Source organism: Lissotriton helveticus, chromosome 11 (assembly GCF_964261635.1).
Source record: "Lissotriton helveticus chromosome 11, aLisHel1.1, whole genome shotgun sequence".
Classification (NCBI taxonomy): domain Eukaryota; kingdom Metazoa; phylum Chordata; class Amphibia; order Caudata; family Salamandridae; genus Lissotriton; species Lissotriton helveticus.
The window spans coordinates 252363911-252385554 of NC_136072.1; the positions used below are offsets into that span (position 1 = coordinate 252363911).

Here is a 21644-nt window from a genome sequence, read left to right on the forward strand (position 1 = left end):
AGACCTTCTTAATGTTCTTGCAGATGCCAGGTCAATGAAATGCAACTCATTGTCTGTATTTCTCTCAAGACCATGCCAAGGGTACGGCTGACAGACACAGGGACTTCCTTAGTACGAGACCGGCACTTCGTTTGCTTGGGGCTTGGTTTGGCCTATTTCTCCTAGCTTATTTACAATCGCTTACAAAAATAATACAATTTCCTATGAAGACCTCATCCAATTGAAGAGCTTTATTGACACCTGCAAATTGGAGACTAGAATAATTCTGGAGTGTCTATTTCTCATTCTTAGATTCTTTTCAAATTTCTATGCTTTCTTTGGTGATTTTGAACATTTAAAATGAGATGTATATGTTATTTTATGGATATTTTGTTATGGTATTTGTTCTATATTTTAAAGATGTTCTTATTGATATTGTTCTACTTATTCTTTTTTTCTTCCCTACAGGTACTGTTCTCTTATTTGTGCTTGTCCTCATTTCGTATTTCATGTGTTGCTACCTTTCTTGCGCCTTCCCCTGGAGTTTGGACGTGTCATCTATTCATGAGGTCTCACCATCCCACTCATCTTTTTGGACATCCTTTAGGTATGTTTTATTCTCTTTTTCATACAATCGTTCTCTGTTCTTCTGCATCTTATTCCCTTTCTCATTATGTTGTCTCTCCCTCTTTTTCTTGTTCAATCTTATTTCATTATTGTTCTTTCCTCTTTATTCTTCTTCTACTGTATTTTAAAGTGTTATTGCATATATTGGTGGTTAGTTGTGTAATATTTAGTTTATTGTATGAAATGCCTGGTTTGCTTTTTTCTATGTATTATTTATATGTCTTTAAAAATTGTATCTCGGAATGCCATTGGTTTAAATTCCCGAATTAAGTTGGCAACATGTTTTAATTCATTTGTTAAAGCTTAGGGCTAATATAGCGCTCATTTAAGAATCACATCTTACAGGAAGTGAATCTTTAAAATCAAAAAGAGGTTGGGGAGATGAAGTCATAACTCTCTGTCATAGATCACTTGGTGCTCAGTTACTCTCTCAGGAGTCTGATGATAAAGGTAGATGGTTATTCACTAAGCATCTAATTGACAAAGTACCAATTTCTTTGTTCAATGTATATGGCCCTGCTACTGCTGACTGTTCGTTTTGGCCTAACCTCGCTCAAAAACTCATACATTATCCTGATGATCATTTTATTCTTGTGAGTGATTGTAATCAAATTGTAGACCATTTCATTGATTGGAATTCCATGGACGCATACATCTCCAACAAAGCTCAAAAGGTTTTGTTAATACCCTTAAACAGAGAAATTTAATTGATGCATGGAGGCTTTGTAATCCCATTTTGAGAGAAAATACCTATTTGTCACCGGTGCATCACACCCAATCCTGAATAGATTATATTTGTATTTCTCACCATATTTCCCAGTCCTTGTATACTGCAACTATAGGTTCCATATTAGTCTCAGACCATGCCCCTGTATCTATATAATTAAGGGCCATAGGTATTAAAAAGTCATTTTGCGATTCTCATTAGCGATTTTTTTGCGAATCGCTATTTGAGAATCGCAAAATGCTATGTATGTAGGATTTGCAATAAATTTTGCGAATCCTACATATTCCTTAATTGTGAATAGCAAATTGCTATTCGCAATTAAGGAATGCCTCCCCATTCATTCCTATGGGCCTAGAGGCCCATAGGAATGACTGGGAAGACATTCTCAATTTGAGATTAGCAATTAGCGAATCGCAAATTGAGAATGCAATTTCCAGGGTGCAGGGGTGTCAAAAGGACACCCTGTTGCACCCCTGAAATAAGCATGGGTGCACATGTGGCGCACATACATGCCCTAAGGGCATGTATGTGCTTTACACTGCACTTTGAAAAATGCAAAAAAGTGCAATTTTCAAAGAAATCGCAAATTACCACCAACTTGAAGTTGGTGGTAATTTGCGATTCCTTAAGGCCAAATTGCACTTTTTTGGTGCTTCTTACATTGCATTTAAGTAATCGCAAAATTTGCGATTCCTTAAATGCAATCGCAAAATAAGGAATCGCAAATTGTGTGATTCCTTATTTTGCCTTAATACATACCATTTGGCAAAATGCCATTCGCAAATGCCGACAAATTCAATTTTGCTTGATACATATGGCCCTAAATATCTTTCCTAGATCTGATTCGCCAAAATGCAGTTGTTTCAACAATTCGCTTCTTTTAGATCCTGACTTTTCCTAATCTTTTTCTTTTTTTCATGTGTATTTGTTTCTCAATCAGACAGACATTTTATCTTTTGACATCATTTGGGATTCATTTAAGGCTGCAGTGCGTGATTTCGTTATTGGCTATGTCTCTAGGAAGCATAAAACATTATGCACTTCCACCATGGAAATTCTGGCAAACAATAAAAGGTTGGAGCATTCCTATTTTATATCTAAGTTGAAAGAGTGTTTGTCTGAGCTTATTAGTACTAAACTTCAATTTAATAAGCTATGTAAGGACAATTTGTCAATTGATCTATTAAAATCCAGTGCTAAATTCTATGGTGGTCAAAACAAATCAGGCAAATTGTTAGCAAACTATATAAACTTAAAATTGACTCAATCATAGATGACCAGCAGATTCCAAAATACAGAGACTCTGAAATCTTAGATGAGTTTGTCCAATTTTATAAATCATTGTATGTGCCAGATGACTTACCTTCTAATTCTAACATCATTCAATATCTCTCTGCTCGCCCACAACCTTCTGATACTCACTTGGATTGTGTGTCCCTAGAGTCTGATGTAACACAACTAGAACTTCAAAATACACGGAACATACTTCATAGGGATAAGACCCCTGGTCCAGATGAATTTACAGTTGAATGTTTTACCCACTTCGGTCAGTTACGTCTTCAAAAATGATATGCTCTTCTCACCTCTTATTTGCATTCACATAATTCTTCTAGTTTTTTTCTGGATGCTCTGATTTGCTATCTAGTTAAAGAAGGAAAGGATCCTCATTATTGCAAGAATTACAGACTATTTCCCTAGTCAATATTGATTATATGATTTTTTCTAAAGTTCTGGCTTTACGCTTGGAATAATATCTTTCTAAATTACTTGGTAAGTAACAATCAGCCCTTGGTAAGGGCTGATATATTTTGGATAATACCCACCTCTTTTCTAACATCCTAACAAAATCTGCATGTTTGTCTGAGTCTATTGCAGCTATTGTCCTAGATGCAGAGAAGGTGTTTGATCAAGTTTATTGGCCTTTTATTTTTCATATGCTTAAATGGTTTGGATTTAGACCAAAGTTTATTTCTCTCATTACCCTCCTTTATTTAGCCCCAGCATCAGCCATTATTGTTAATAGCCTTACCTCTTCATATTTTACTTTATGCAGAGGCTTTCATCAGGGATGTCCTCTATCACCTTTTCTTTTTAATTTGGCATTGGAACCTTCTGTATCTAAAATACGTAAAAATCAAGATATTCATGGCTTTGCCTGTAATAGTCATCAAATTAAATTAATGTTAATGTTAATGTTAGGCTAAATTTATAGAGCGCACTGACACCGGAGGTTTCCTGGCGCTGAGGTTGGAATTGAGGTAGAACTGAGAGCTAATGGGAGTTCGAGAAGAGCCAGGTCTTTAGGCTCTTTCTAAAGCTCAGCAAGGTGTCAGAGGTTTTGATGTGTAGGGGAATGGAGTTCCACAGCTTGGGTGCCAGGAAACTAAATCTCCGGCCACCCTGTTTTTTTAACTTGATCGCTGGAACGGTGAGAAGGTGAAGATGGGCAGAGCGGAGATTGCGAATGGGGCAGTGTGGGTTAATGAGGGATTTCAGAAAGGCCGGGCATTTGGTATGCCGGGCTTTATAGATTAGGCATCCAATTTTGAAGGCAGCCCTTTGTTCGATGGGCAGCCAGTGCAGCTTGGCCAGGAGGGGTCTAGCCGATTGCCATTTGGGGACTTTACAAATGAGTCTTGCTGCCTGGTTCTGCACCATCTGGAGGCGGTGCAGCAGGGACCTGGATAGGCCCCAGAAGAGGGAGTTGGAGAAGTCGAGGCGGGAAAGGACGAGGGAAATGACGATTTGAACCAAGGCCTCGTGGGAAAGCAGGTGAGAGATCTTTCGGATTTTACGTAGCTGGAACATGCTAGCAGAGATGATAGCTCCGACGTGGGTTTTGAGAGTGAGGTCCCTGTCAATGGTGACACCTAGGCTTTTTACTGCACTCGACGGAATAGGGGCAGTGCCCAGCTCAGCTGGCCAGAATTGAGGTCCCCAGTGTGCTGAGCTGGTACCAGGCAGGATAAGTTCCGTTTTTTCCGGATTTAATTTAAGCTGGTTAGAAATCATCCATTGTTGGATGTGCAGCATTACTGCCTGGAAGTTAGATGCGGCATCCGGGGTGTCTAAGGGAAAGATGATCTGCATATCATCTGCGTAGTTGAGAACAGTGCAGTTCCAGTTACTGAGTGAATGAATTAGCGGGCGGAGGTATAAATTAAAAAGGAGGGGTGAAAGGGAGGATCCCTGGGGGACTCCACAGGTGGTGGATACCTGGGTCGCAGTGAAGGGGCCTAGATGGACAGTTTGCACTCTGCCAGAAAGGAAGGACTTGATCCAATCCTGTGCAGGGCCCTGGATGCCTGCTTGTCCGACACGGTGGAGAAGAATGTCATGGTCCACCGTGTCGAACGCGGCCGAGAGATCCAAAAGGACAAGTGCCTGTGGGGACCCTCTGTCAGCATTCCCCCGAAGAGTATCGATGACTTTTAAGATAACTGCCTCGGTAGAATGGGCTGGCCTAAAGCCTGCCTGGTTAGGTACCAGGAAGTCAGAGCTTTCTATAAATGCCGATAGACAAGTAGTCACATGGGCCTCCAACAGTTTGGAAGAATAGGGTAAAAGGGAGATAGGCCTGTAGTTAGCAGGATTGGCAGGGTCGGCTCCGGCTTTTTTTAGGAGGGGAACCAATATGGCCTGTTTAAACGCAGAGGGGACCGTGCCAGTACTTAGGGAGGTGTTCAGGAGGGGGAGTATGCTGTCCGGTAGAGCTGAGAAAACTGCCCTGAGGACCGGGGGGGGACAACAGTCCTTGGGAGAACCTGATTTAATACGGGTTGTGAGCTCAGTAAGGGTACTGGGAGTAATAGCTGGGAACTGAGTGAAGGTATAGGGATTGAGAGGGGAGGAGTCTGAGGGAGTAAAGGGAGTGGAGGGGGAGATGGCGTTCTTGATGTCAACGATTTTCTGAATAAAATAAGTATTGAGCGCATTGCAAGTGTCTTGGGTTGGAGCCTGGGAGGGGAGGATTCTTTGATCAGAGGAGAAATCATTCATGATTTTAAAGATTTCTTTGGATTTATTAGAGGCTGAGTTGATTCTTTCAGAGATATGTGAGGTCTTAGCTTTAATGATGGCACTTTTATATTCATAACGGGCCTTCACATACTCAGCACGGTCCTCCGTAGAGTAACCCCGTCTCCATTTGCGTTCAAGCTGGCGTAGTTTCAATTTTTGTATTTTAAGTTCCTCAGAGAACCAGCGATGGGAATTGCCACACCTTGTGTGAGCAAATCTAGTGAGAGGGGCAAATTTGTCACTGGCCGCTTGCAGCCAGGTGGTAATTACACCTTCCATAGAGTCGATACCGGATGCTAGGTTGATGGTGGGACAGGTGTTACCTGCAAAGTCGAGATACCCCTGGGAATCATAAGAGTTCCATTTGCGACATTGTCCGCCAGGAAGGGTAGGGGCCTTAATGCTCGCTGTAATGGTAATAGTAACCTCTATCAGGTGATGGTCTGACCAGAGGCAGGGAGAAATGTTAGGGCGGGACAAGGCGAGATTGTGGGTCCAGACGTGATCAAGAATATGGCCTTTGGAGTGGGTAGGTGAGGAGATGTGTTGTGTAAGGTTCAGGCAGGTCAGAGTTTCAAAGAGTTCTGTGGCATGAGGCCCTGCAAGGTCGTTGTCGTACCAATAATTGAAATCGCCGAATATGGCGATTCTTGAGTTGTGCGTAAGCAGGTCAGCCACCTGTTCACTCAAGGATAGAGGGAAAGATGGCATCGACAAGGGGGGACGATAAAGTAGTACAATTGCAAGGGCGCCACCTCCGGTATCCAGACTGATGACTAAATTATCTGTCCCGGGTAGGGTGAGTGAAGCGGAGGTGAGAAATCTGAATTTTTTGTGAATAATAGCCGCTACTCCGCCTCCAGGGCGGTTCAGAGGGCGATTGACATTGAGGATATAATAGTCAGGGGGTAGTGCAGCTAAGATGTCAGGATGAGAGTCCGGAGTGAGCCAGGTCTCGGTGAGTAGCAATACGTCAGGTCTATCCGTGGTGAGCAAAAGGAATAGATCAAGCTGGTGTTTCACCATGGAGCGAGTGTTAAGATAGAATACTCGGAGATGTGTATCAGTGCTTGACGCCTGTGGAGGTGCATGAGAGTGGGAGTGGCTGATACTGTAGTCAGGTCCGGTATGAGGACTTGGTGAATATTTGGAGATGCCTAAAAGTGCGGACCGTTCAGACACACCTGGCGGTACCGGAGGAGTAGGGTACTGCAGTTCCCTAAGGGCTGTTGCTGAGTAGGTGGTGAGGTGGCCAGGATTCCTGGCCCCTGGGCCCGGGCGGGCGCGGACGGGCGAAGACGGGCTTGCCTTTGGCGCGCCTTCGGCGCGCCGCCGGCGCGCCCGCTGCGCCCGTCCGCTCCGTCTCGGGGGGTATGAGCTCCATTTTGTAGTGTTCGAGGGCGGGAGGGTGGGAGGGGCCTAGCGCTCAACTGGTGTCCCTGACTCAGCTCCTCACCCAAGATGGCGCCCCCCCAGGCAGCGTCCAATCGGCTGCTGGAGGTAGAGTCAGGCAAAGGTTGTCAACTCGAACAGCCCTGAACTCACTGACAAAGTTCCGATTTTGGGGAGCTATGTAACCGCTAAAGGTGCGGCGGTGTAAAGGCAGGTCAGAAGCAATTAATTCTGTGACTCAGGCTAAATGTGCAATTATCATTAAAATGCGACGAACATAAAATCAGCACAGTAATTTTTAGCAAAGTCCCGGCTTTCCGCCTCAGGACGCAATTAGCTTACACCTACACAACAATTTCCAATCAACTGAGGTGAGGGAGAGAGGGCTTTTGTAGTTTCCGAGGGCGGGAGGGTGGGAGGGGCCTAGCGCTCAACTGGTGTCCCTGACCCAGCTCCTCACCCAAGATGGCGCCCCCCCAGGCAGCGTCCAATCGGCTGCTGGAGGTAGAGTCAGGCAAAGGTTGTCAACTCGAACAGCCCTGAACTCACTGACAAAGTTCCGATTTTGGGGAGCTATGTAACCGCTAAAGGTGCGGCGGTGTAAAGGCAGGTCAGAAGCAATTAATTCTGTGACTCAGGCTAAATGTGCAATTATCATTAAAATGCGACGAACATAAAATCAGCACAGTAATTTTTAGCAAAGTCCCGGCTTTCCGCCTCAGGACGCAATTAGCTTACACCTACACAACAATTTCCAATCAACTGAGGTGAGGGAGAGAGGGCTTTTTGTAGTTTCCGAGGGCGGGAGGGTGGGAGGGGCCTAGCGCTCAACTGGTGTCCCTGACCCAGCTCCTCACCCAAGATGGCGCCCCCCCAGGCAGCGTCCAATCGGCTGCTGGAGGTAGAGTCAGGCAAAGGTTGTCAACTCGAACAGCCCTGAACTCACTGACAAAGTTCCGATTTTGGGGAGCTATGTAACCGCTAAAGGTGCGGCGGTGTAAAGGCAGGTCAGAAGCAATTAATTCTGTGACTCAGGCTAAATGTGCAATTATCATTAAAATGCGATGAACATAAAGTCAGCACAGTAATTTTAAGCAAAGTCCCGGCTTTCCGCCTCAGGACGCAATTAGCTTACACCTACACAACAATTTCCAATCAACTGAGGTGAGGGAGAGAGGGCTTTTTGTAGTTTCCGAGGGCGGGAGGGTGGGAGGGGCCTAGCGCTCAACTGGTGTCCCTGACCCAGCTCCTCACCCAAGATGGCGCCCCCCCAGGCAGCGTCCAATCGGCTGCTGGAGGTAGAGTCAGGCAAAGGTTGTCAACTCGAACAGCCCTGAACTCACTGACAAAGTTCCGATTTTGGGGAGCTATGTAACCGCTAAAGGTGCGGCGGTGTAAAGGCAGGTCAGAAGCAATTAATTCTGTGACTCAGGCTAAATGTGCAATTATCATTAAAATGCGACGAACATAAAATCAGCACAGTAATTTTTAGCAAAGTCCCGGCTTTCCGCCTCAGGACGCAATTAGCTTACACCTACACAACAATTTCCAATCAACTGAGGTGAGGGAGAGAGGGCTTTTTGTAGTTTCCGAGGGCGGGAGGGTGGGAGGGGCCTAGCGCTCAACTGGTGTCCCTGACCCAGCTCCTCACCCAAGATGGCGCCCCCCCAGGCAGCGTCCAATCGGCTGCTGGAGGTAGAGTCAGGCAAAGGTTGTCAACTCGAACAGCCCTGAACTCACTGACAAAGTTCCGATTTTGGGGAGCTATGTAACCGCTAAAGGTGCGGCGGTGTAAAGGCAGGTCAGAAGCAATTAATTCTGTGACTCAGGCTAAATGTGCAATTATCATTAAAATGCGACGAACATAAAATCAGCACAGTAATTTTTAGCAAAGTCCCGGCTTTCCGCCTCAGGACGCAATTAGCTTACACCTACACAACAATTTCCAATCAGCACCGTATTATTAGTTCTTTCGCAGCCTCAACGTTCAGTCCCAGTTTTTAATGTAAAGTGGCAGAATACGGGTCAGTATCCAGTTATAAGCATACTAAGGATAAATGTGAGATCTTGCCCTTAACTAAATATACTTTCAAGCATGATTTTTAGCTTCTTATGTTTTATGGAATCATATAAAATATTCTTGTTTGTGGTTTACACTTTCACTCAAAAATGAAATCTCCTAGAACATAGAAAAATGTGTTTCCAAGCAAACTACTCTAGCTAATAGGTGGCACCCCTCATACCTCTCTTGGTGGGGCCACCTTGATATGGCTAAAATGATGTTGGTTCCCATTATATTATATACCATTCCTAATATACACTACCTACACCTCCTAAATCATTCAAAAAGATCAATTAAGTGCCCTTTTTCCTTTGGAATAATAAAATACCTTGCATTTCACTGCTAAAACTAATGCATCCAAATTTCCCTGATTTCTATAAGTACCATAAGGCTTTTTTACTTCACCAATCTTTTTATCGGCTTTCAGATTCTCCAACGTAGTGTCCACTGTGGGTCGACCTTGAACAATACCTTCTTTTGCCTTTTTCTTTTCATGAAAACGTATCTTTTACACGTAAGTCACACTTCCCACCCCTATATTTGAATACTCATGTAAGTTGCTGGAGTCTGTATCTTCTTATGCTCCCATAGATCTAAGTAATTTTCTTCATTGCACCATTTGGCATAATAAATTAATCATAAATTATAATAAACCAATTTATTGGAATTCCTGGAGGTGACGGGGCTTAATCTGGGTTCATCAGTTTTTTTATTGGAAAATTCTCATACCATTTTCACCAGCCATCTCCTTTTTAACCTCCCCTCCTATTTTTATCCTAAATGTCAACTCTTGCACCAAGCTCTTTTCACTGCTAACACCCACTTTCAATCTCACTTTTTCCCTGCTTCAGCCCCTGCCAATAGACTGCATACCCTTTTGTTCCCCAATCCCAAAGCATCATGTATTTATTCCTATTTGCATACCTCCACTTCATATAGGGGTACATCTAGCACAGAGTTATCTTGGGAACATGATTTAGGAATAGAGTGGTCTATTTTCTTTTGGGTGAAAATGGGGATCACGATTAGGAAGTCCTCTAGGGCAGCCAATACTACACAAACTTATTTCTTTATGTATAACAGACTTCTCCTTTCTCTTATGGCAATGCTCCCAGAGCTTCCTGATACATGTTGGACATGCTCTTCAAACCATTCTGATTTAAATCACTTACTTATCACCTGTCCCTTTGTTCATGACGTCGGGAAGAAAGTTTGGACTCAGATTAATTTAAACTTTCATTCCACTGCCCCTTTTTCGATCATTCACATATTCTTAAGTAGTTTATCTGATATTTGGAATGTTCATTCATTTAATGTAAAAAATATTGGACTTATTATTAGCAGTTGCATTTCAGCAGATTACCAAAAATTAGAAGGATTTCACCAATTTATCTTTTCAGGCATGGTGGTATGCTGTTTGCCATAATCATAGCTTGGATGTGGCATATGTGCATCCTGTGTCCCTGGGAAACGCTTAATTTTATGGTCTCCAGTTACCAGGTTTTACATGATCTTTTACACGTACACCTCTTCAACAAGTTCTTCAACCTCTCTGACTTTCCCCTTATTCATAGTGAAGGTTTATTAAATTAATTAAATTAATTATTGTTCCTCACCCCTGTACATTCCTTTTTCTACAACAATTGCCTTCAACTTTGCGATCTCATTGTATGTTTACTTCACATTGTATTGCATTATTACCTGTGTTTTCACTTACTTTTAATAAACTTTCTCTTTAAACTTTTCATCATCCTATTTGATGTCTAATATTCTTTTTTTCTCATTTTCTAACCCTTAGGGGCTGATTTGGATGTTGGTCTGAAAGCCTCCGACCACTGGTCAGAGGCTTTCAGACCACATCCAAGGTTTCAAACACGACAGCCTTATTACAATGAAGGCTGCCAGATTTGAAACCAGCTGGTCAATCTGGCTAGTTTCAGACAGGCTCAAGGAGCTTGCCGGACAGTCGGAACCAGCACGTTTCTGCAGTCGGGAAAAGGATGTCAGTTTCCCACAGGTTTTTCATGTTGTGCCTGACATGAAAAGCCTATCAGAAAGCAACTTTTGGGGCCGCTATCTGGGCCCCTTGAAACAGTAGCCTCCAGTTGGGGGCCAGGGGAGGACCTAAGGTGCCCCCCTGTCAATCCCTGCACCGATTGACAGGCACTGTGTGGAGTCTGCCACACGGTGCAGGAATTAACAAAAACTCCCATTTCTCTACGGGAGCTTGCGATGCCTCCCATTTCCAACCGAAGCACAAGTTCCCACAGAGGAATGGGTGTGTGTGACCGCGCCATGTGTGGTTGCACATAATACTGTCGGTCGGTCCCAATTCCGCAACGGTGTTGTCCGCCCGACATAGTAGTGAGGCCCTTAAACTTTAATAGTGTACTAAAATATGACATGACAAGTCATTCTCCATACATGTATCTATAAGCAACAAACAACATAGCACACATAACATATGACATAACGCTAAACAAAGAATAAATAAAACACGAAATACAACACACAACACCCATCAGTCACTTAAAATCCCCACAACATCAATACAATCAATAAGCATATCACAGAAGGAACAGTTACTTATGATACTGCCAGCAGCAACAACTACTAAAAACGAACACCATATCTGTTTAAAAGTACCCAGAGTAATATATCACAGCTTATTTACTAATGTCTCTGGTCCAAAGTTTCGTGTTATGTTTAAGTGTTGCTTTTCCATCCACATGGGTCAATTTCTGGCCCATAACAGCACTTCTCTCAACAAACAGCCTTTTGCAAAATGAGAATTTCTCAGGAGTTTGCAAATTACCTGCTGTGGTTAGGTATTGTGCTATCTGTGTATCATTCTACAAAATAAGGCTACTCCTGTCAAACCCTGCTTTCCAAATTTAGAATACCAGATCAAACTCTCAAATGCATCTATTTTGTTTCTCCAATTGTCATCTAACACTTGAGGTAGAGTTGTCATGACTGAACTGTACGGAACATTTGATATCCTAAGTTAGATTATATTCACGTTTTTACTTTAGAAAGAGAATATTCACGTTCTGCCTAACCTTGAAAATATAATTAAAAATCCAGATATTCTACATCAATACTTTCCTAGTGACTTTTTTGTTAGAATCATAATAGATGCCACCCTCAGAATTAAAAATATAAACACCTAAAGTATCACAAATGTTATTCTAGATCTCACTTGATTGTTTTGTTTAAGGGATAACACTCTATAACCGTCTTTACATTTCAAATTTAATATATAAGAAAGGTGGATGGGTTCTTTAAGGTCATCTTCAAGCTAAAGTAATGCTGGTCTATCCTCTTTATTAGTTCTAAATCAGATTAAAGTTTATCAAAAAGATGCTGCTCTGTGATAAATTTGCTATTTAGTCAGACTAAAGCCTTTTTCCTCCGATTGAGCTTCCCATTCTTTAGGCCTAATCATTAAGAGTTTTCTTCATATTGTTTTGTTTTTCTGTTTTCAAATATTTTACTTAAATTTTGGCAATAATAATCTCCAAATGGAAGTCCCCATTTTTTCCTCTTGCTTATATCTATTTTACATCCAATGGGAGACTTCAATTTCGCTATAACACTCAATTATTCAGGAAGAGATACTTCAGGCTCCCAAACAATATTTAGAATGTTTGCTGCATAAGATTATGTAATTTGCTTCACAGTTTTTCATCCTAGTATTCTGACTTCACTCTATGTACTCCAAGGAGCTCTATAAAAACTACCAGAAAAGGATAGTGGATGGTCCTGATGCTGTTCTCTACCTGCTTTATTACTTGCGAATTCCAGCCAATTATTGACAATATCTGATTCAGTGAATGATAAGATTATTACCTGAACAATTTGCACATTAATCCAACATCTTGGAAAGCAGAGTCTAGAAATTACAATTTAATTCAATCAAATGTATTTTCTAAGCTTTATGACAAATAGAAACAAAATTACTCTCTTTCATAATATCATTAGCCTCTAAATATAATTGCATTCAAACTAGCTGATATAAACCACCAGAAATTCATCTGAAGCAAGTATTCTCCTTTTTTATGTCTGGTGTTAGCGAAGGCTTTTTGTTGTCACAAATTATATTTATGCTACACATATATATATGGACTTTCAGCCAGCCCTCACATCCTTGGTCTTTGCAGCATACAGCATGGAGGTATGGAGAAATTAACCAGCCCACTTCCGCAATTGAGTGATGAGATCCCACCCTTTCACAAGGCACACATCCACATACAAATTAGTTCCATCAGTGTCAAGATTTACAATGGCAATGTGGGCATTTTGAGACCAAATAAATATTTTTGCATTTCTAATTCTTTTTTTTTAGATTGCCGATGGTCAGATAGCTCCTCAATCAATAAAGTTTTGCAAAAACAATGGAATAACACAACAAGCATTGACAAAGCCAAAAGGCCAGCAGTCAACACCAGACCTATTGGCGTGGCCACTAATTGTATTGAAGTGAGGATTATGCTCACAATTTTAATTTCACTTACATCATTACCAAGAAACTGCTAAACCAATTGTGAAAGAAAACTATCTATATATGATTTTTTCATTGACAATTCAGATCTTTGCAAACGATAGTTGATACTTGTAGTGACTAATATTATGTATTCACTGATCATCTTTTGATGACTCAATCAATATTAATTTTAATATTAATGTGTTTATTAGAAGTCTACTTTTAGTGTCACTACCTTACCAAAAATTACATTTAGTTCTAAACATGGTATACCTTATTTATTAACAATGCAATAAGTTTCATTATTGTTTAATGTTGATCAGAGCATCTTTCTTACTCTTCCTTTTATTTGTGAGAAAGTACAAATCCTTTGTCTCACTTTTGATTCCAACATTTTCATGGGAATAATAATGGGATGCAGTTAGCAAATTGCTTTGAGGACAGTGTCAATGATTTTAGCATTTTGTTTATGGTGCGACTGGATCTGAAGGACTGATGTTAGTGCAGAGCACAAATTACTCATGTCCTTGGCATCTGTTTACATAATTGATTATTCCTGCTAATTGGGTCTCTGAACACCCCAGTGTACCCTGTTAAGAACATTCCAAGGGTTTATTCTGGAATGCTCTGGATGTGAATTAGGTCCGATGCACATTAGTCGTGCTGGAAGAGTGCAAAGGAAAATTAGAAAATTGATCTAGGCCTAGAATAGTAAAGGGTGTAGAGGCTTAGGAAAGTGTATATAAATGATGCTTCCGAATGATGGAACTGTGCCCATTGTAATCAGAATACATCATTTAGAAACTGGGCTGCTTTCTTAGTATACTAGTTAATATGGAATATGCCAACACAGTATCTATAATCATTCCATACAATTTGCGCATTTTTCAGATGGATTGATAGAAGCTTCCCAAATTGAGGCACTAAAGTGTTTTTCCAACACATGCTTTTGCAAGTGTTTAGTTATATCTTGGGGAAATGATCACCCTTTTCAGCTCATATTATGGGGTTAAAGTAAACCAAGTCTTTCATTATCTAATTTCTTAACTCTAAGTTCTTGCGAAACTACATCCTAAGTACCCTGCTTACTAGGGGATATAATATGACAACTCCTTTCATGACTGATAGAGTGAAAATACTTTTAAGGACATAGCTTGCTGTGCAAATTCTTCAAATAGTGAAGACGATGCTTCAACATAAAAATTAGGTGATTCATATAGAGTTTGGCAGAAGTCTTGTCACCAAACTTGCAGTCAGAGCCCCAGATAGTTTGTTTATCACTAACAAACTCAAACTTTGAAAGTTTGTTTGTGTTAATCTACCCGTAATGAAGCAACGGTTATGGTTGAAGAAGTAAAGCACAGCTTTATAACCACCTCACCCAGAGCCAACTCCAAGGTATCTGCCAACTGCAGAACAATCAGGTGTATAAGCATTCTAGAACATTGTAATTTCATTAAGGATATTAGAATCCAGAAAATAACCAGAAATGTAAAGTACCCTCCATTATGAAATAAAAGATCTGATGGCACAAAGCAAAAGATGCAAGTGAGCCAACCCCTTCGTAGATGAGATCCCCTGTCACTTCCATCCAAGGATCTATCCATTCATTCTTTCAACTTCCCATCCACCAGTTGATGTCCACTATTTCACCTTTACATTCTTACATCAATTCATTGTTTCAGCCATCATTCAATCTTTTCCCATTCCATCAATCCATCTACTATCCATCCATCTACCCACCAATCCATCCACCCACCGATCCAACCATCCATCCATCCCTTTATTCTGCTATCCTTTCACATTCTCATCCACCTATTGATCCATCCCTTTACTCTACCATTCCTTCACCTGTCCACCACCTACTGATTAATTTAATCACCCCTCCCTCCCTCCATCCATCCATCCATCCATCTATCATCTCATCCATTTGCTTTGCCATCCTTTCACATTTCCATTTAATTTATCCATCCATCTCTTTTTTCTGCCATCCTTTCACTGGTCCACCCACCTATTCATTTAATCATTCACTCATCCATCCATCCCTTTACTCTGCCATCCTTTCACCTGTCCATCCATCTCTCCTTCCTTTACTAGGCCCTCCTTTCACCTGTCTATCCACCTATCCATTCACTCACTCTTTCGCTCATTCATTCATCTACTCCCTCATTCAACATGCCACTCATGAATCCACCCACTCACCCCTCCTCCCTTCCCTCATTCCTTTCATCCTTCCTTCTATTTACTATTACTTCCCTCTTTTCCTTTTCTATTTACCCATCTTTTGTTTTTCCTTGCTCCCTCATGCTCTTCTATGATGCAGTATTACTTCATAGTGTTAATTATGAGATTTTGCCTGCAAAGCTGCAGACAGAAAAGGCCTTGTGGGACACCCCCGCGCCGCACGGCCACCAGCTGCTGCGTGTGCCCCCTGCCTGCCCCTGCCTCGCTGCTGCCTCGTCTGCCGGTTGCCGGCTGCCTCCGCTGCGGGGATTGTTTTCCCCTGTTTTGTCGATCAATTGTGCCTGCTTTTGTTTATCTGCGTTTCACTTCATTTTCCCCTGTTTTGTCGATCAATTGTGCCTGCTTCTGTTTAACTGCGTTTCACTTCATTTTCCCCTGTTTTGTCAATCAATTGTGCCTGCTTCTGTTTAACTGCGTTTCACTTCATTTTTCCCCTGTTTTGTCAATCAATTGGGCCTGCTTTGTTTAACTGCGTTTCACTTCATTTTTCCCCTGTTTTGTCGATCAATTGTGCCTGTTGAGCTTAAATCTCATTTTGCCCGAGTTTTGCTCTCCTTCCTTGTTGTCCGCCTACCTCGCCGCCCTCCGCCCTCCCTTCCCGCCACAGCCGCTTGTCCCCGCCCCTTTTCTCTTCTGTAACCCTCCCCGCTCCCGCCTCCCAGCTGCTCCGCCCACCCGCGCACTTGGCCTTAAATGGCGACCGTGCGACGCAGGTGAGTGTGACCCACTTGTGGGACACCCCCGCGCCGCACGGCCACCAGCTGCTGCGTGTGCCCCCTGCCTGCCCCTGCCTCGCTGCTGTCTCGTCTGCCGGTTGCCGGCTGCCTCCGCTGCGGGGATTGTTTTCCCCTGTTTTGTCGATCAATTGTGCCTGCTTTTGTTTATCTGCGTTTCACTTCATTTTCCCCTGTTTTGTCGATCAATTGTGCCTGCTTCTGTTTAACTGCGTTTCACTTCATTTTCCCCTGTTTTGTCAATCAATTGTGCCTGCTTCTGTTTAACTGCGTTTCACTTCATTTTTCCCCTGTTTTGTCGATCAATTGTGCCTGTTGAGCTTAAATCTCATTTTGCCCGAGTTTTGCTCTCCTTCCTTGTTGTCCGCCTACCTCGCCGCCCTCCCTTCCCGCCACAGCCGCTTGTCCCCGTCCCTTTTCTCTTCTGTAACCCTCCCCGCTCCCGCCTCCCAGCTGCTCCGCCCACCCGCGCACTTCGCCTTAAATGGCGACCGTGCGAACGCGCAGCGGTCACGCGCAGCGGGCGCGCCGATTGTGCGCCGAAGGCGCGCCAAAGGTAAGCCCGTCTGCGCCCGTCCGCGACCGGATCGCGACCAGCGCCAGAACCCCTGGACCTCGAAGATCCCGACCGACCCGCCTGACGTACTCCGCCGCCACCCTCACCGCTCTCAACACCGGCCGACTCCCTGATTGCCATCAAGCCACTCCACGACGCACCCACGGACCTTTCAGCTGCCACGACTGCAAGTTCACCTGCATCCGGACCTGCCCCGCACCAGCACCCGCCAAGTCGAACACCAGCAGCACCCACCTCAAGTGCATCCTGCTCAACACCCGCTCCGTCCACAGACACGCCATCGAACTCTGGAACCTCCTCGACACCACTGCCCCTGACGTCGCCTTCCTCACGGAGACCTGGATGAACACCTCTTCAGCTCCCGACATCGCCATCGCTATCCCAGAGGGCTACAAGATCGTCCGGAGGGACCGAAACGCCAACCAGATGGGAGGAGGCATCGCCATCGTCCACAGGAGCACCATCCATCTCACGACCAGCACCGACAACACCCTGACCAGCGCCGAACACCTGCATTTCCAGATCCACACCAACCCGAACACCACCCTCAGAGGCACCCTGATCTACCGACCCCCTGGACCACGCACACAATTCAGCGAGGACATCGCCGACTTCGTCAGCCCGCACGCCCTCCCCTCCGCTGACTACATCCTCCTGGGAGACCTCAACTTCCATCTAGAGAACAACAACGACCGCAACACCAGCACCCTGCTCGACAACCTCGCCAACCTGGGACTCAAGCAACTGGTATCCACCCCCACCCACCTCGCCGGACACACACTCGACGCAGTCTTCTCATCCAGCACAGACATCGACTTCAGCCACGCCACCGAGCTTCAATGGACGGACCACAGCTGCGTCCACTTCACCTTCAAGAGAACGACGACCCACCACCACCAGCAACAGGCCGCCCGCAGAAGCTGGAACAAGATCACAGCACACCAGCTCGCCACCTCCCTGAGCCAGCACCCTCCGGCCAGCTCAACGAACCCCAGCCAGGCCGCCGACAACCTCACGAAGTGGATCAGCAACTGCGCGGACGAACTCGCCCCTTTGAGGACCCCGCCCAGCAGACCCGGCAGCAAGAAGGCCCCATGGTTCACCGAGGAACTCAAGAGCTCCAAGAAGAACTGCCGAACCCTCGAGAAAGTCTGGAGAAGGGAACCGACACCGGACAACAGGACCTCCTTCAAACTTGCCACCCGGAAACACCACCAGCTGATCCGCGCCGCCAAGAAAACAGCATTCAAGGACCGGTTGGACAACAACGCACACAACTGCAAGGAACTCTTCAACATCGTGAAAGAGCTTTCCAACCCCAGCGCAGGAAACAACGACATCACCCCATCGCAAGACCTCTGCAACTCCCTCGCTTCGTATTTCCACAACAAGATCGCGGACATACACAACAGCTTCAACAACCAACCAACGCACACCAGGACCGAACAACCACCGCCCACCACCACCCTCCACGCCTGGACCCCGATCAGCACCGAAGACACCATCCGCACGATGAACTCCATCCACTCCGGATCACCGACCGACCCTTGCCCTCACCACGTCTTCAACAAGGCCGACGCTGTAATCGCACCCCACCTGCGAGACATCATCAACACATCCTTCGCCACCACCATCTTCCCGGAGAGCTGGAAACACGCCGAACTCAGCGCTCTACTCAAGAAACCAACAGCGGACCCCACCGACCTCAAGAATTATCGCCCCATCTCGCTCCTCCCGTTCCCAGCCAAAGTCATCGAGAAGACCGTCAACAAGCAGATGGCCGCCTTCCTCGAGACAAACGGATCCCTCGACCCCTCACAGTCCGGCTTCCGAGCCAACCACAGCACCGAGACCGCCCTCATCGCCGCCACCGATGACATCCGAGCCCTGATGGACAATGGAGAAACAGCGGCCCTCATCCTCCTAGACCTCTCCGCGGCATTCGACACGGTCTGCCACCGCACCCTAGTACGGCGCCTCAGCAACATCGGAATCCAGGACAAGGCGCTGGAATGGATCATCTCCTTCCTCGAAGGAAGAACACAGAGAGTCCGCCTACCACCGTACAAGTCAGAGGCCTCCGAAGTCATCTGCGGCGTCCCCCAAGGATCATCTCTGAGCCCCACCCTCTTCAACGTCTACATGAGCCCCCTCGCGGCCATCGTACGCAAACACAACCTCAGCATAATCTCCTACGCCGACGACACCCAGCTGATCCTCTCCCTGACCAACGACCCCGCCGCCGCCAGAGCCAACCTGCACGAAGGGATGAAAGAGGTAGCCAAATGGATGACGACCAGCCGCCTGAAACTGAACTCGGACAAGACGGAGGTCCTCATCCTGGGCTCCTCACCCTCCGCCTGGGACGACTCCTGGTGGCCTCCCGCCCTGGGCACCGCACCCAAACCGACAGACCATGCACGAAACCTGGGCTTCATCCTGGACTCCTCCCTCTCCATGACCAGGCAAGTCAACAACGTCTCCTCGGCGTGCTTCAACATCCTACGCATGCTACGGAAGATCTTCTGGTGGATCCCCACCGAGACCAGGAAGACCGTCACCCAGGCCCTCGTCACCAGCCGGCTGGACTACGGCAACGCCCTCTACGCCGGTACCACCGCCAAGCTCCAGAAGAGACTCCAGCGGATCCAGAACGCCTCAGCCAGACTCATCCTCGACATCCCACGAACCAGCCACATCTCCGGACCTCTGAGAGACCTTCACTGGCTCCCCGTCAACAAAAGAATCACCTTCCGCCTCCTCACCCACGCACACAAAGCCCTACACGACCAAGGCCCGAGCTACCTCAACAGCCGAGTCAACTTCTACGCTCCAAAACGCCACCTCCGATCAGCCAACCACGCCCTCGCCGCCATCCCCCGCATCCGAAGAGCGACAACAGGAGGAAGGTCCTTCTCCTACCTGGCCGCCAAGACCTGGAACTCCCTCCCTCCCGACCTGCGCCTGACCCAAGACCACCTCTCCTTCAGGAAGAAGCTGAAGACCTGGCTGTTCGAGCAGTAGCGGCACCCCCCCCCCCCCCCAGCGCCTTGAGACCCTACGGGTAAGTAGCGCGCTCTATAAGTGCCATTGATTGATTGATTGATAAAGAGCCCCACCCCCGCTGTAGCTGCCAAAGCGGGGTATTCATGACACCCCTGCTTGGAATTCATGGAACAGACCAAGACAAGCATAAAGAGGTTGAGAGACACCACACATCTTGCCTTTTTTCACAATAAACAGACACAACAATCTTAAACGCTGTACCCCAGAAACAATTGTTCCCTTCTTAATAGAGCGGTATAGATAGAGAAAAAAAGAAAGAATAAAAGGGGGCATGAGAGCAAGGAACATAACTAGAGACATAAATCAAATAAAACTTTAACTAAAGTCTTTTAAATAAGTACACCTGTTTCAAATTACCTTCTCTTTAGTAGGATAAGGATCATAATCACCCCATATATCCTCACCACAGCCATTCCTTCCTCATCTAATGCCATATGTCCATCTTCATGTCGATCATTAGTCTGAATGCTATGATACTTTGAACTTTGTTCGAGGATTGCTGCTGTGCTCAAACTTCAAATTATGCCATTGTTTGTCTTTACAAACATAGTTAAACAGTTTCAACAGTGTTCTTTCTCTTTGAACTTGGACCATGACATTGCCATGATATCTATCCAGTTACTAATCCAGTCACCCAGTTTCACAGCATTTGTCTCATCAAACCTATGTTTTCCACCATCTGCCTCTTCCCAGTCTTCCTTAAGTTTTGGATTGCTGATGCCTTAACTCAACTTTTGTCCCACATCATCGTTCTTTGAATCACTTTCAAATTTGGTTTATGGTCTTTGTACAACTTGATTGGAGTCTAACCCTTTGTAATATGAGGGGAATGATGTTAGGCAACATGGAGATTATACAATTCCTTTTTCCAGTCTAACCCATTGATTCAAATTAGCTGTATACCTTCACTGATTATTTTGTTAATACATTGGATCATCATGTTAGTCTCTGGATTAAATGGCAAACACTTTTTATGCTCAATGCCTTGGCCTTGAGAAACTCTTTAAACTCCATATAGAACAACTGAACACCATTGTCAGTTGATACAATCTTCAGCAAACTTTCCGAAACCTATCTTCAAAGAACCTTATTGCAACACTCACAAGATGCTTTGCTCACAGAAAATTCCCGGTATGCTCAGACGTGAGTCCCAGGCTCTCCACACCACTGGAGTCAAGCTATCCAGGCTGATGAAGGCTGATAGCAGAAACCGGTCCTTGGATGCTTGATTCCGGTCTGGGAAAGACATGGCTTGGTAGTTCGGACTGGACTGTTCCCATGAGGCACAGGGTCAGAGCTGATTTGCATATAGCCAGTGTCTAACCCAGGGTGGTGTGGAGTGCAAAAAAACGATGGATTTAGGCCCAGATACTTGTACTGGGGTGAGTGTATGACATTGTTCTACATTCTGTCCATCAACTATGTTTTTTGCAATTTTCACCCCGAGTGGGCTGGGTATGCTCAGACGTGAGTCCCAGGCTCTCCACACCACTGGAGTCAAGCTATCCAGGCTGATGAAGGCTGATAGCCAGAAACCGGTCCTTGGATGCTTGATTCCGGTCTGGGAAAGACATGGCTTGGTAGTTCGGACTGGACTGTTCCCATGAGGCACAGGGTCAGAGCTGATTTGCATATAGCCAGTGTCTAACCCAGGGTGGTGTGGAGTGCAAAAAAACGATGGATTTAGGCCCAGATCCTTGTACTGGGGTGAGTGTATGACATTGTTCTAC

The 21644-nt window shown here is 45.1% G+C and overlaps 1 long non-coding RNA gene across 1 annotated transcript in view; it reads left to right on the forward strand.

Annotated features, from left to right (window-relative positions):
* Positions 1-473: 473 nt before the first annotated feature.
* The window catches only part of LOC144791032 (uncharacterized), a 222079-nt gene continuing 200908 nt past the window's right edge, over positions 474-21644 (forward strand). The window contains exon 1 of the long non-coding RNA XR_013602279.1: positions 474-586. This is a non-coding gene — a long non-coding RNA (uncharacterized LOC144791032). The remainder of the gene's footprint in view (positions 587-21644) is intronic.